At 35.5% G+C, this 14,061-nt stretch overlaps 1 pseudogene; it reads right to left on the bottom strand.

Moving 5' to 3' along the window:
* Nucleotides 1–1,496: 1,496 nt before the first annotated feature.
* LOC146996165 (heat shock cognate 71 kDa protein-like) lies at nt 1,497–6,964 on the bottom strand (annotated as a pseudogene).
* Nucleotides 6,965–14,061: the final 7,097 nt, after the last annotated feature.

A 14,061-nucleotide genomic window follows, 5' to 3' on the forward strand; every position in this document is an offset into this window, starting at 1 on the left:
ATTCAAATTATCAGCGGAAGTATTATGATTTAAATAGAAGGAAACGAGTTCGGTGAGAGAGTTATTCTTACTTAGCGAGCGCGGAGGTCGAAATCGAGAATTGAAGAACCCCGCGTTGCGGCCTATGTGCTTGGCGGGAAGTAGTTGCAATTGTTCCAGTGAGCTTCAAGTCTGCTGAATTAGCTGCGGCTTTTGTAAAACGCGGTGAGTTAGTTATTTTAGAGAGCCTCGTAGTTAGAATCTTGTCTTTATTTTCTTTTCAGGTTCTTATTTTTATTTGACTGCTTAGTGGGCACAGTCTGTAAGCGTCAAGAGGATGCCATTGTAATTTATTACGTTGAATAAAAAGGGACTTAAACCCTTTATAAGACTCTGTGGTTTATACAAGCTTTCACAGTCACCTCTTGGTTGCGTGCTAGTTAGAGGCGCGTAACGTTATAATGAATAAATAAAAATTTATAAATCAATAAACTATCCATAACCCTTCTTTTAGTTTTCATCCTGTTGTCCCCCTTAATAGTTGATTTATCTCTCAGTGTCTGAAAAGTTTGTCTGCCCTTTTCTTTTACTGGGCTCCTTCAAACTTGAGTTTCAGGTTCAATACACTTTCCGTGTGGGAAACACTCAATTGAGGCTATACTACAAGTAGAGTACTATACCCTCACATTTCCTTGAGCTCATGTTTTCCTATGTTTGTGTTATAAATTGTAGCAACAGTTGAAAAAGTTAAATTTCAGTTGTTGAAATTTCTGAATTCCATTTTATGTTTCTGCAGCATCGTGTACAAGAAACTGGTATGGATGTTGGAAGTTAAATTTTGTTTTGTTATCATTAATAAGAGAAAAATAGAGTGACAAAATATGTTAAAAACCTAGCAAAATGTGTATTTTCAACAAGAGTATAAGAGATCTAGTATCGTGACATAAAAACTCAAATGTTTTCAGTGCCAATGCTAATCCATAATTCTAGCGCTAATTAAATGATCCGGAGATCTCCAAAGACCAGTAAAAGACTGAAGATGAGCCTGAATGACAACTCTAATGATTGTACGGACTCTAATGATTACACAAACTGTGAATGGCATGCCCTAAGATATAAACTTACAAATTCGGTTATATTACTATTTCCTATTGCCGCGTAGCTAACCAGCAATATGTTATTAGTGCTTTATTTGTTCTGCACTTAGTTACTATATTATAATTTCATTAATCATTTATTATATTTTATATACTGTATTCATTATATTCAAATATTTTATGTCATATTTTATGTAAACATTTTTTGTGCCTTGAGATAAATCCAATCAGTTTTCCTACTTACTTAATTTCCTAATAACTAAATTTTCTGCTCTCACTATCTGGACTGTCTTGGGTCGACGGCCGCGACTGCAAGCCTTTTCAGATGGGGGGGGGGATAATCTGTAATGATATTTTTAAATCAATTGATTAAATTAAATTCTATTAATATTGCTTAATAACGTGTTGGCGATTCTCTACCTAAATTGCATCCCTGTTCCTAAATTTTGGCGAAATCCTTTCTTTATCATTCGTAATAGTGATCTTGTTCTCTTTTCCAGTACTCTTATCTACAGCAGACACATTCATTATGCCATTGGCATCAATATCGAAGGTAACTTCAATCTGTGGGACACCTCTAGGTGCAGGAGGAATGCCAGTTATTCAAACTTTCCAAGAAGATTATTGTCCTTGGTCATTGCACGTTCACCCTCGTAAACTTGGATCAAGACACCTGGTTGATTATCAGAGTAAGTTGTAAATGTTTGTGTCTGACGAGATGGAATGGTTGTATTACGTTTGATGAGCACAGTCATTACACCACCAGCAGTTTCAATTCCTAGAGACAGTGGGGTTACATCCAACAGCAACAGATCTAGCACTTGTTCAGATTTATCACCATTCAAAATTGCAGCTTGGACTGCAGCACCATATGCGACAGCTTCATCTGGATTAATACTTTTGTTAAGTTCTTTACCATTAAAGAAATACCAATTCAGAAGTCAAACAACAAAAATTAGCGTTATATTTACAAAATTTTCACAGGACTAGTTTCGATGGTTTACCGAACCACCATCTTCAGCTGCAAAACCGCAAATGAACCAGATAGGAAATAATGATTAGATAAGATAAGAAAGCCTGGACAAGAATAAGCAAGTGGCGCCATCTGTTGGTGAAACCAGAACTAAAACATAATTTCTTTAAAGGCCGAAGGCAAATTTGGATTGGAATTAGGATCGTTAACTAGAACAGAAAGATTTTTATGAATGTGAAATGCCTCTAGAAAATCCAGTTCTCCAATGAAAGATGTTTTTTGAATAATTTTGGCAGCAGAAAAACTGAAAGTGTGGTTTTCGGACCAACAATGTTGAGCAACAGAAGACTTCTGTGTTTCCTTTTTTCTAACATATGCCTCATGTTCCTTGACGCGAAATTTTAAGGCTCTCTTAGTTTGGCCAATGTAAATTAAACCACACTGGCAAGGAATCCTATAAATACCCCAGGAATTCATATCCGGAATGGGCTCCTTGAGTATGGAACTCGGAATTTTATTCATGGGAGAATAAACAACCCGAAAGTTAAATTTCTGCAAAATATGTGCAACTTTATAGCTAATTGATGGAAAGAAGGGAATGACAACAGAATTTTTATAATCTCCTAAAACAAGAGTGTGCCTTTTAGTGTGTTGAAATGAGAATTTTTTAACTGCTTGATTAATAATGTTGGGTGGAAAGCCCCTGTCAATAGCTATTGCTTTTAAATAATTTAGTTCTTCATCAAGGGCTAGTTTGGAGGAGCAAACTTGAAGAGCACGGAAAACATAGGAATAAAATGAAGCTAACTTTTGTTTAGTCGGATGACATGATTTAAAGTGTGGTGGAAGGCAAACCGATGAAGGTTTACGGTAAACCGTAGTACTGAAGTTCGATGTGTTACGTGTGACCAGAACGTCGAGAAACGGAAGAGAATTGCAAGTCTCAAGTTCAAAAGTGAACTGAATAGCAGGATCAATAGAATTCATTGTTGAAAGAACATTATTTAAATCATCTTTATTACCTTCAAGCAGAGTAAAAGTATCGTCTACGTAGCGGAACCATGCCGGGAAGTTTAAAGTTTCAAACAATTTTGATTCATAATAATGCATGTAGATATCAGCCAGGATGGGACTGAGGGGGCTTCCCATGGCTAATCCCTCAGTTTGTTTGTCATATTTATTTTGGAAAACAAAATGTGTTTGTTTCAAACAGAGTTGAGTGAGAGAAATTAGCTCATCAATTTCGATGCAAGAGAAATGAAATTCGCGAAGTCTGGTTTCTAGACATCTTAATGCACCCTCCACTGGGACATTGGTGAATAATGATTTTACATCAAAAGAAACCATGAGTAAATTACTAGGAGAAATGTTTTTAACTTTTTTTACAAACTCTATTGAATTTTTTATGGTGTAAATGTTATTGTCTAATAGAGTTGAAAATCTAGAAACTAAATATTTAGCTAATGGATACGAGGCAGTACCTAAATTTGATACAATAGGGCGAAAAGGAATACCACTTTTATGAATTTTGGGAAGAGCTAAATATTAGCTAAATATTTAGTTTCTAGATTTTCAACTCCATTAGACAATAACATTTACATCATAAAAAATTCAATAGAGTTTGTAATAAAAGTTAAAAACATTTCTCCTAGTAATTTACTCATGGTTTCTTTTGATGTAAAATCATTATTCACCAATGTCCCAGTGGAGGGTGCATTAAGATGTCTAGAAACCAGACTTCGCGAATTTCATTTCTCTTGCATCGAAATTGATGAGCTAATTTCTCTCACTCAACTCTGTTTGAAACAAACACATTTTGTTTTCCAAAATAAATATGACAAACAAACTGAGGGATTAGCCATGGGAAGCCCCCTCAGTCCCATCCTGGCTGATATCTACATGCATTATTATGAATCAAAATTGTTTGAAACTTTAAACTTCCCGGCATGGTTCCGCTACGTAGACGATACTTTTACTCTGTTTGAAGGTAATAAAGATGATTTAAATAATGTTCTTTCAACAATGAATTCTATTGATCCTGCTATTCAGTTCACTTTTAAACTTGAGATTTGCAATTCTCTTCCGTTTCTCGACGTTCTGGTCACACGTAACACATCGAACTTCAGTACTACGGTTTACCGTAAACCTTCATCGGTTTGCCTTCCACCACACTTTAAATCATGTCATCCGACTAAACAAAAGTTAGCTTCATTTTATTCCTATGTTTTCCGTGCTCTTCAAGTTTGCTCCTCCAAACTAGCCCTTGATGAAGAACTAAATTATTTAAAAGCAATAGCTATTGACAGGGGCTTTCCACCCAACATTATTAATCAAGCAGTTAAAAAATTCTCATTTCAACACACTAAAAGGCACACTCTTGTTTTAGGAGATTATAAAAATTCTGTTGTCATTCCCTTCTTTCCATCAATTAGCTATAAAGTTGCACATATTTTGCAGAAATTTAACTTTCGGGTTGTTTATTCTCCCATGAATAAAATTCCGAGTTCCATACTCAAGGAGCCCATTCCGGATATGAATTCCTGGGGTATTTATAGGATTCCTTGCCAGTGTGGTTTAATTTACATTGGCCAAACTAAGAGAGCCTTAAAATTTCGCGTCAAGGAACATGAGGCATATGTTAGAAAAAAGGAAACACAGAAGTCTTCTGTTGCTCAACATTGTTGGTCCGAAAACCACAATTTCAGTTTTTCTGCTGCCAAAATTATTCAAAAAACATCTTCCATTGGAGAACTGGATTTTCTAGAGGCATTTCACATTCATAAAAATCTTTCTGTTCTAGTTAACGATCCTAATTCCAATCGAAATTTGCCTTCGGTCTTTAAAGAAATTATGTTTTAGTTCTGGTTTCACCAACAGATGGCGCCACTTGCTTATTCTTGTCCAGGCTTTCTTATCTTATCTAATCATTATTTCCTATCTGGTTCATTTGCGGTTTGGCAGCTGAAGATGGTGGTTCGGTAAAACCATCGAAACTAGTCCTGTAAAAATTTTGTAAATATAACGCTGATTTTTGTTGTTTGACTTCTGAATTGGTATTTATTCGGCGTGTTATTGTGTCTTCATTAAAGAAATCTTGCAGTAGCTTCTGAATTTTAGGAATACGAGTAGATCCACCTACCAGGACAATATCGTGGACTTGAGCTTTATCTAATTTTGCATCTCGCAAAGCCTTTTCAACAGGTTCCAATGTGCTTCTAAACAAATCAGCATTCAGTTCTTCAAAACGGGCTCTTGTTATGGTTGAATAGAAATCTACACCTTCAAAGAGAGAATCAATTTCGATGCTGGCTTGAGTACTTGAGGACAGGGTTCTCTTAGCCCTTTTACAGGCAGTATGTATGAGAAATTACATTTTATATATATATATATAGAGAGAGAGATAGAAGACAGATAAATTTAAACACCTAAAACCAATATTAATTTGGAATCAAAGAAAGGCAATTCCTCAACAATATTAATACCATGTATAAGAGTTTTAACACAATTATAAAAAATAATCGAAATTAAAATAAGAATTAATAATTGAACAAACTCGAAAAATAAAAATGCGAAAGGGAAAATATACAAATTGTTAACATGTAAGAATTAATCTCCTTTTAAAGAGCTCGGTTACCCAAAGAAAGTTTTCTCAGTTACATGAAATTCGAACTCATATTACAAGAATTTATTAAGTAAATAGTTTAGTATTTAAAATCATTCTCTGGGATTTGGATACACTTATGGATTACGAGGAAATGACGACGCCCTTATACTTATACTTATAGACTCCGCCCTAAGGGGGTCTGAAGTCTCGTAATTTTGCCTGAAAGGGCAATATTTTATGATTCATGCAGTATTCTCAAGAATAAAGCTTTGAATATTTTAATGAATCATAAATAAATAATAATAAACGAAAGTCCTTAATACAAATGAGATGAAAAGACGAATGATTCAAATTTTATTGGAGAGCCAAAAGTGTTAATTTTGCATTTAATCTTGAATAAAAGTCTAAACATTATAAAGCGTTCGAAATTTTTTTGAAATAATAATAATAAATAAAATTGTAATGAAAAATAAAATCAAAAATTTAAAAATAAGTAAATCAAGTTAAAAAATATAATAATAATAGTAATAAAATAAATAATATAAAAATTAATGGTAAGGAAAGTAAAATATTAAGAAGAAATATATATAAAATGTAAAAAGTAACAATAAGAAAATACAAAAAACACAAAAGTAAATATTAATAAACAAATAAGTAAAAATAAATAGCATTAAAACTGAATATGATATAAAAATAGTAAAAAAATCCATTAATTGCAAAAATATACATAAAAAAATTCTTAATCTTTAATTAAGGGCTTTAAGTTTGGCTAAAATGCACAGTTCAGTCGCATTCAAGCCGCATCCTTGGCTCCCCACTTAATGTCTCTTTTATTAAATAAATATAATTCAGTTTATGAGCTCAATTTTTTATCAGTCACAGGTCCGTCAAAAAGGTCCCCACTTAGTCACTCACTGGTCAATCAGCGTGCAATTTTTTAGCCAGCCACTGGTCAATCATCGAAATCGTCATTTAGTAAGTCTCTGGTGTGTCAATGAACAATTTTGGTCTGATTTATGTCATTTCGAACAAATTTATGAGGAATATAAACTGAAAGTATGTAAACTTAGCTCAGATCTTGATAGGTTGCTTTAAAGTGTTATGTTTATATTTAATTTTCTTAGAGCAAAAATATTTGAGTAACGCTTTTCTTAGGTTTGAAAATGTGAAACGCCGGCTACGATGTGAGGAAGGAGGCTGAGTATTCTCGTCATCAACGTAGATAACAGCGACAGTATCAACGACGATATCAATAAGGCGTTCTTGAAATTCTTGAATTGGTTTCACTTGTATTCTGTCTACATGATCCATTTTGCCTTTTATTTCTATTTCATTATTTGTGTTGATGAGATTGCCGAAATCGATGTCCCCTAGTGCTCCAAGATCGTTATGCGATACAAAGCATTCAGCATCCAATGATTTAATAGAGGTATTCAAACTGAGTTCTTCCTGGTTAAAGGTGGTTGTAGCGGTATTCATGCCTGTTTGATTACCTGAGTTATAAGGTTTTGGAAAATCAAAATTCTTTTCTGTTTCTTGATGAAGGTAACTAAATTCATTTTCATCACTGAAAAGGTACACATCAGTGGGATTATTATCGAAATCATTTTGAAAAATGTCAATGTGGTCAGTGGCACTATCAATAGGCAAATTAAGATGGTTATTATCAAAAGCTACGTTAGAAACTTGGAGGAAATCGGTGTCATTGTCTATATCCACTTCAAAGGAATCGTCATTAAATTCATTAATATCAGCATATGAATCAAGGAAATCTACATTATGTACCTTTTTTCCGGCATTAAGGTTGCGTTCTTTACGGTTAATGGTGTTTTCATCATTACTTTTCCGAGTTTTCTCTTCTCTTCGAGGAAACAAGATGAAGGCAATCGCAAAACAAATAAGTATGCCCAATAGGCTGTCAATAAACGGTGTTGGTATAAAAACGTAACACAGTACTGTCAACAAAAAGAAGCCCATTTTAAAAATGGCCCCAATTCGATTTTATCAATAAAAATAATATATTTAAGCAAATAAGATCCACACGTAAGATTTTAGCATCACTAGATTTGATATCTCTAAAGATTATGGTTTATAAGCATTGTTAAAAAAGTATTCATTAACTTTGTTGTAATTCAACAGAAGCTGAAAAACAATTATTGGTAACTTGATTATTACAAATCTTATTAAAAGGATTCTTTGAATATGTAGCAATGAAAGATCTTCTGATATATAATTCATAATAAAAAGGAAGTTTCTTTGTATGTCTTTCGTTCATGCTGCGTGTAAGCTAATAGACCCAGGGCTACGAATTTGGTACATATGTGCATCTAGGCAAGAGACAGTGTACCTCGAAGCGAGTATTTCAAAATTGGAATATGTTTTTTTATCGTATGTTTTTTCATGAAATCACATCAAATCGATAATTCTCTCTCATTATATCAGCAATAATGCTATTGAATCACTATTGCCACTGTTTATTGTGTAGCGTTGCGCGCCTCCAACTTGCACGCAACCAAGAGGTGACTGTGAAAACTGGATAAAAGACAGAGTCTTGTTAAGGGTTTAAGTCCCTTTTTATTCAACGTAATAAATTACAAGTGCGTGCTCTTGACGCTCACAGACTGCGCCAACTCGGCGGTCAAATAAAAATAATAACCTGAAAAGAAACTAAAGACAAGACTCTAACTACGAGGCTCTCTAAAAGTAACTAACTCACCGCGTTTTACAATACCGCTGCTAATTCAGCAAACTTGAAGATCACTTGAACGATTAACACTACTTCCAGGCAAGCACACAGGCCGAAACGCGGGTTTCTTCAATTTCTGGCCAACTACCTCCGCGCTCGTGAAGTAAGAATATCACACCTCGAACTCGTTTCCTGTCTATTTAAATCAGAATACTTCCGCTGATAATTTGAATCCTTGCCCGTTCTACTAAACTTTACATACTCTGGCGTTGGCAGTTCTAGGGGAAAGTAAGGCTTGACAGGAAAGATAGTTTAAACTTAAAATAAATGTTAGTTAAAATAAATATAAACCCTACATTTGCCGCTGCCAGAATTTGGAAAACTTGAAAGCAGGTCCTACAAACGACCTGTTGTAAGTTTCTCTAATTCTGAACTAACTGTCGAGAACCTCGTTTACACAAAAAAAAAAAAAAAAATCTTATGTAACAGATTGTATACTAAAATTCTGTTGATAGTTATAACTCTCTCTTCTTACAGCAAGTTTTCCTGGACTTCATCAATCAATCTTGGTCTTTCCTTCCAGCATCTGGAAGGAATAAGTATCAGTATCTTTCTACATACATTATAATTGACACTTTCTTGACACAATAAACTTTTGCTTTTACACGATCCGTTTTTCTTAGTTATTGCTCACTTCACATTCATTCAATTTTTCAAGCATTAATTTAACTTTACCCTGGCTCTCCACCATGTGTGGTGTCAAACGGGAATATTCGTGTTTTAGTCTTACAACACTTCCCCTAACCACCATGATTTGTTAGAATTCAACGACCAAATAGACACACCTTACTCGACATTCTACAACTCGATGAGCTACTTTAATATTCTTAAAAATTCAAGTGTAGGTGGAGAACCCTACAAAACACATTCATTCTAACTTCCCCCTCATTCATCTTTAAACATGCAGGCTTTCGCTCTAAAGCATGATTTTATCTACAGTTTAATTCCTAAATTTTGAATTCATTCCTTTCAAGCATTTTACTTTTAGCATCTAAAATTTTATGCTTCTAGACTAAATTCTACTTTTACATAACATTCAAGTATTTACGTACATTTACAAAATTTTAATACATACAATTTTTACAATTTACCATACAATGAATAAGAGAAAATAAATTTTTACTTTACTCATTCTTCGCCAAGCTGGCGGCACTGAAACTAAAATTCTTATTAATACAAGAATACGAAGTTATTTTTATCTTCGGCCAAATTTTGGCTTTAACATAACAGAATTAGTCTTTCGACCAACAGAAAATGCTTGTTCTTAGCTTTTATACTTAAAGAAAATAATACTTTTGCCTTAGCTAAATAAAGTAAAACAAAACTAAGTCTCAACCGAGACATATTGACTTTCGTCAAAACATAGAACTTCGTAGTTATGCATAACATTTCGGAACAAAAGAGAAAAAAAATTTTATGGAAGGTTTTAACTTATCTTTGAGTTTTCGATGCTTCAAACTCCGTCATTCTTTTGTGGCAATATTATTCTCAAGTTATCGGTTTCATGGACGTCAATCTTCTCCTTACTGACCTCCGAGTGTCGTGCACATGAGTTTTTCTTTTGCGTCCTCTGCATGCTGGCCTCTTGGCGGAGTAATCGTCTGGTTGTTGGCATTTCCGTTTTTCCCTGGGACGGCTGGTCTTGACGTCCTCCGGCCTGGAGTCCTTCTTGAATTTCTTCTGTTCCTGATATTTTTGTTCCTCCTGTTGCCGTTTCAGTTTCCGGAACGGCAGCCTTGCTGGCACCTGACTCTGTGGCCGTGTGCGCGTTCTCCTTGATGTTTAATTTCTCCTGCGATCCGTTGTAGGTGGTGTTTTGGTCTTTACCACGGTTTCTTTACGCGGTGCATCTGTATTCTTGTTTTTCTTAAACGCTGGAGTTTGAAAGTTATTTTTTCTTTTTGATACCGACGTCCGGGTTGTAGAAGGGCTAGGTCTCTCTTCCGTTCTCTGCTTCTTGGGTGGTGGAATAGTTGTTGTTATTTCCTGACCTTCTACTTCGTTTAGACTTGAGTCCTGCAAGAAACTTTTAAGGATTTCAAAATCATTTGGATTATAGTATTTTTTCACCTGGTCGGGACTTGCTTTACAGATCTCCCCTCTCTCGTTCTTAAGATATAATACTACTCCTTTGATTTCCTGAATTACATAGGGACCTTCAAATTTTGGATTAGCTTTGCCGTAAAATTGTCTGGGGCACTTGATAAAGAAAATTTCCGCTTCAATACCTTATCCCCAACTTTAAAACCTGCTTCACGGCGTTTTCTATCATAATATACTTTCTGCCTATTTCTTGCCGTATCCGAGCTTTTAAGCGCCTGATCAATCAGTTTTTGCACCTCTTTCTGTTTAAACTCTTGCTCTCTTTGTTGCACAAAGAATAATTTATCTAAAGGCGTAATTAACTTTCTGCCTAAAAATAATTCTGCTGGGGTTTTCCCCGTAGTATCGTGATTTGCCGTTCTTAAAGCATAAGCTAATTCATTTATGTAGCCATCCCAGCGCTTGTGATGTGTGCTCACGTAGCTGCGAAGTATTTTTACTATGTTTTTATTCACTCTTTCTGCTATGTTTGCCTGTGGTCTATACGGAACCATTTTGATATGGCGTATGCCAAGTCCATTGCATATGTTTTCAAATATTTGAGTAATGAATTGTTTTCCGTTATCGCTAATGACTTTTATCGGTGCACCGTATTTTAAAATGTATCTGTGTAAGAATGCATCTGCGACTGTTTTGGCTGACGCGCGTTTAAGTGGAACAATTTCTGTCCATTTTGAAAAATGATCTACTATCACTAAAAAAAAAATGATTTTTATTTAACTCGCTCTGGGGGAAGGGACCAAGAAGATCTATGCCTAAAATTTCATTCGGAAATGTAGCACGAATGCTATTTAAGTACCCGGCCGGGCTGTAATTAATATCATTTATTAACTGACATTGATTGCAGGACCTGACATACGCCGTTACTATTTTGTATAATTGCGGGAAATATACCGCCTCGCGTACCCTTTTTAAAGTCTTTCTGACCCCTAAATGACCCGCTGTTTTCGCGTCGTGTAATTCCTTTAAAATGCTGAATCGAAGCGAGGCTGGGATGACTGGTTTGTACTCAAGATTTTCGTTTGTTGTTTTCGTATAAAATAATAAATTATCTATTATTTCATAGTTTTCTGCTCTATTTTTTATCGCATCGATATCTGTGTGCTCAAAGCTTTCGGGGTCTTTCAAATATGCATAGATATTTCCAAATTCAGGATCAGCTTTCAGTTCAGTAATAATCGTATCTCTAGAAACTAAAATTTTTGAAGTCAACACAGCGCATTTAAGTTCATTTCCTTCATCGTCCAGTTTTATACGAGAAAGTGCGTCAGCTGCATTGTTTTCCTTACCCGGTTTATATTTTATTCTGATATTATATTCTTGGAGTTTTAAAGCCCATCTTATTAACCTGGGCGTTAGGTTTTTCCCCGAGTAAAGTCTACCAACAGCCGCATGATCCGAAAAGACTGTTACTGGCGCTTTACCGAAATAAACTCGAAATTTGTGTACAGCCATTAATACGGCTAATGTTTCTCTTTCTGTAGCTGTATAATTCCTTTGTGTCTGATTCAACGTTTTACTAAAAAATGCCAGAGGATGGCTATTTTGCATAAGAACCGCGCCCACCGCATAGTCTGACGCATCTGCTGCAATTTCCAGGTTTTCGTCCCCCTCCGGGAATTTTAAAACAGGGGCATTAATGAGCCCTTCTTTTAATCTTTCAAAAGCTGTATTTGCTTCCGCTGTCCACGTAAATTTACCTCTCTTTCTTTTGATTACTAAGAGTGGTTCAACAATATTAGCGAAATCTTTTATGAAAGACCGATAGTAAGAACATAACCCAAGGAAAGAAGAAAGTTTCTTGGCGGTGTTGGGCGGTGGGAAATTCTTGATAGCTTTTATTTTTGAATCTTGCGTTTCTATACCCTTTTGCGAAATTTTATAACCGAGATATTAAAGTTCTTTAGTTGCGAACTTGCATTTTGAGGCGTTAATTGTAAGACCGGCCTCTTTTAATAATTTAAAAACTTGTTCTAGATCATTAATGTGTTGTTCCAACGTACTACCCGTTATAATTATATCATCTAGATAAATTAAAGTTGATTTTCCTAGGACAGGCTTTAGAACAGTGTCCATAGCTCTCTGGAATGTTGATGGGGCCCCACACAACCCAAAGGTCATGCGTAAAAATGCATAAGTGCCCGATTTTGTTATAAACGCGGTTTTATGTATGTCTTCGGGTCTCATAGCTATTTGATAGTAGCCAGACGTTAAGTCCAAAGTAGACATGTATCTTGTCGATTTGATCTGTCTAATGATCTCGTCTATAACCGGCAAAGGGTAAACTGGAAATTTAGTAATACTATTTAGATTTCTGTAATCAATAGCAAACCTCCAAGCCCTTTTATCCGAAAGAGGAAACTCGTTCTTTTTCCTACATAGTACGACTGGACTCGCGTACTCACTATTTATGGGCGTTATTATTTTATTCTTTAACATCTCCTGAATATGTTCTTCGATGATTACGTCTTTTTGTTTGTCATACCGATAAGGTTTAGTCCTACAAGGTGTTTCGGCATTTAATTGAATCTTGTGCGTGACTATTTGACAATTTCCTGGTTTTCCTGAAAACAAATTAGAAAAATTACTCACCACTAGCTGTATTGCTTGCCTTTCATGGTCATTCAGATGGCTAAGGTCCACTTGCGGTGTCTCCACAGGTTCCACCACCCTCTGGTCCATCTCCAGCACCACGGAACTCTCTTGAAAATTCAATTTGGCCCTCGCGGCCCTTAAAAACTCCATACCTAAAATAAGAGGGTTTTGCAGATTTTTCACTACAAAAATTAATACTTTGAGGCTTTCCTCTTTTACCTGTATGTTTAATGATAATTTCCCGATGCAGTGAAATGTTTTTCCTTGCGCCGCTATAATTTCCGTATTTTTGGTTTTAAATAATCGTACCCTATAAAAATTCTTTTTGAAGAAATTTTCACTCATAAAATTTCCTTCTGCTCCTGTATCGATGAGGGCTTCTACTGGTACATCGCCAACCAGGACTTGTATAATTGGTAGCTGTGAGTTTTTTACGATGACCGTATGTAAATGTCTATTTGAGGGTTTTTTTAAAACTTCCGGGGTCTGGACCCTCCCTTTCACAGGCCCCTCTACTCGTTTAAAGCTTTCCTTTCAATCTGTGCCTTCTGGGTACGCGGATGTTTATTTTCGAATTTTCTTTTTGGGCCTTGACCTTCGAGTTTCGATGAGTTAGCTTGATAGCTCTTTCCCCCATAAGAGCGATTTCCATTTTTGGTTTCCTCATTTGAAGATTTCCTTCGGGTACTTTGAGAATACGTTGCCCCTCTCGCTTTTTCCGCTATTCTGCGATTTTGAAATTCACCGCCAATTCGAAGAGCTCCTGCAATGTGCTTGGGTTTCTAATTTCAAAGTAGTCTTGAACAGCGGGTAACAATCTTGGTATGATTATTTCAATAATCTTCGCATCGGGTGTCTTCCCATACAGCATATCCGTCAGCTTAATTTTTCGTAGAATAAAGTCCGTCAATTCTGCTATATCCCGTTGATAGAAACTATATAGTTCGGCTTCCAGCCTTCCTCG

This window comes from Stegodyphus dumicola, chromosome 7 (assembly GCF_044657685.1).
Source record: "Stegodyphus dumicola isolate Sdum_Otavi_A_Nest chromosome 7, ASM4465768v1".
NCBI lineage: Eukaryota > Metazoa > Arthropoda > Arachnida > Araneae > Eresidae > Stegodyphus > Stegodyphus dumicola.